The following is a 2,838-nucleotide window of genomic DNA, read 5'->3' on the forward strand; positions in this document are numbered from 1 at the left end:
TTGTCTCTGTCATCTGGGACCTCCTGTAGAGGTCAACATTGAGAGGTGTGGGAAATGTAAGTTAAGTGTCTGTGACTAGTGGTCAGTGTGTGTATGTTGATAGTTCTAGCTGTGTCCTGTATGCACCTCTGTATACTTTTTTCTCAGGATGAGGGAACAAGGCCTAAACTTGCCATATCCAAAAAATATTCTCCTCCAGGTTATAGAGTCCCTCAGAGGAAGATTCATTGATGTACTCTCTCTCCTGTTCTTTGCCGTCAGCACCCCTAATGTTAAGTCCTCCCATACCAAAAGTGATTACTTGTACCAGCCTGAGGTGGTACAATGTGGTAAGTTACCCTTATTACACTTGAGGCAGGAGCATGGAGGAGATGGTGGGCAGGCCCCCTTTTTAATATATGCTCCCTATACAACTAGTGACCTGTATAACTGGAAACAGAAAACTGCATCATTTTTAGAGAAAAAAAAACAGGGGCTCATTACTTCATTAGCGACAGTCATTTTCACACGCAAGCACATCTGGGATGAGTGTCAGCAAATTTTACAGGTGCTTTTCACCTGGTAGAAAAGGGAGTGAATCCTGCTCGATGATTGAAAGTTGTCCTTGGACCAGACAGTATCCCTACTATTGAACCAGACCATTTGGAGCAAGTCTTTCAATACACTTACCCAAGCAGAGACTAACAGTGATTGAGGTATGGAAGTGCTTACCTATTATTGACAGGTTCGATTGGCAGGGATACCACCGTAGCTAGAAAGCCAAGTCATCAATCAAAGGTGAGTGAGATGGTACAGTTCCCCAGTGAGTACCCAAATGCTCTTCTGAAATTTCTCCCAGAAGTCTATAGGACTTATAGGCCGATAGATATTGAAGCCCTGGAGAATCAAAGAGCCCTAAATATGGCCTTTGTTACCCAGTCAGCCCCAGATATTAGAAGAAACCTTTAAAAGTTAGAAGGTTTTGAAAGAAAGGTTTATTCTAAGTTGGAAGTGGTTGCCTAGTAGGTGTTTGATAACAGAGATACCCTGGAAAAAAAAGACTCTAAGAAGGGGGGTTGAGTTTTGAAAGGAGCACCAGAATAGGGATCAAGAAACCCTTGGCAAAGACAGTATAATTCATTTGCAAATGGGAGTAGGGAACCTCTAGGACTAGATCAGTGTCCTTATTGCAAGCAAAATGGACATTGGGAAAAGGAATGACCAAGGAGGAGAAAGATAGAAAATGACAGGTTATGTAATCACATTAACCACCTGGAAAATGTGTTCATATCTCGAGAGTAACATGCAAAGGGGCTCTGAATTCCAATTGTGTTCAATTTAAAAATCAGCCCTCTGAACTTAAGAAGAAATGAGGCAAAGAAAAATTCACACACTTCTATCTCAAAACACGGGCTTATAAAAGACTGAATCTCCAATATATGCTAGTCCAAACCCACCAATAGTTTAAAAGCACTGGACACTGGAGAAAACAGGGAGAATAATTTGACATGAAGAAAAGATTTGAAGATATAAACTTGTGATAGTCAAAAATGAGAAGAAAATCTTCAAAAGGAACCTAGAAAACACGCAGAATCAAATGAAATTCAAGTTCATTAGCCTGGGTGAGCATGAGGCAAATTTGGGGACCACAGGTCAGATGCTGACAGAAGCACAAGACAGCAATGCTGCCATTCTTGCTAACAACAAGTGAGGACAAGAAGAGATCCTGATGCTGCATTTAGAAATTGTGGCCATGAAAATGGAGCCAGACCTAATATAAGAATGTATTAAGGTGAAGTACATGTCTATTATAAGCTTTGAAGCGTGTCAACAGAAATTCAAAGCAACAGAGAAAGAAGGAAATAGTAGCTAGCAGAGAAGACGGGGAAGTGCTGTGTCATAGAAGATGAGGCCAAGAAAAGTGAACAGGAAAATATCAGGCTCAAGAAAGAGATTGTTACTCTTCAGAAAGAGTTATAGGACCACATGCTCTGATAGACAATGCCAGGCAAAAGGAATGAGCATTAGGAAGAAAAACAGAAGAGCTAAACAAACAGTTGAAAGACCTGTCGCAAAAATACACTGAAGTCGAAAACTAGAAAGGGAAACTAATAGAGTAAAAGGCCAAAAAGACTGCTGAGATCTTCACCATAAATGTAATGCAGAAACATCTTGCCCCAATGGAACAGGAAGAGGTGAAAACAATACCTCTCAATAGCACCTTTGTGAACTTAAGGGAGGAGCTGTAGAGAAAGCAAAGTTGTGAGAAGGAGCAGCAGTTGGCCAGTCAAAGGAACTCTCCTGTGACCCTGCGAAAACACTTGCAGGTTAAGGAACTCATTGAGAAGGAGAGTAGAATCATGAAAGCAAGTTTGAGAGAAAAGGAGAATAATATGGAAGAAGCCTCCAAGGTTCAGAGTACTACACAGAAGTTAAAGGACCTAGAGACTCTAAGATACAGGGAAACATCTGAGCTGATCAGGTAGCTTGGGAGACCACTCTAAAAACAGTGTGGTCTCTAGAGTTACTAGTCATTAAGATTACGGGAAGAAACAAAAACAGTGGTAATATGTGGGCAAATGTTGAAACTGGACTTGTGAAAAATGTAAACAGGCTCAAGCTTTCTTTCAGTTTACGGGTAGATATTTGCACCCTGGTAAATTGCTCCAGGCAACTGCCTAAAACTGTTCAAAAACCAGTGGGGCCTCAGGCTGACAATCCTTTGTAATGTGTGTATGTAATTTCCAAACAGGTAAATGCTGAAAAGCTGGAACATATGGAAAGAATTCATATGTGAGGTGAATTTGCGAAAGTGGACTTCACAGAGGTAAAACCTGGAAAGTATGGGTATTCGTATCT

Source organism: Dipodomys merriami, unplaced genomic scaffold (genome assembly GCF_024711535.1).
Source record: "Dipodomys merriami isolate MVZ:Mamm:240054 unplaced genomic scaffold, mDipMer1.0.p SCAF_870, whole genome shotgun sequence".
NCBI lineage: Eukaryota > Metazoa > Chordata > Mammalia > Rodentia > Heteromyidae > Dipodomys > Dipodomys merriami.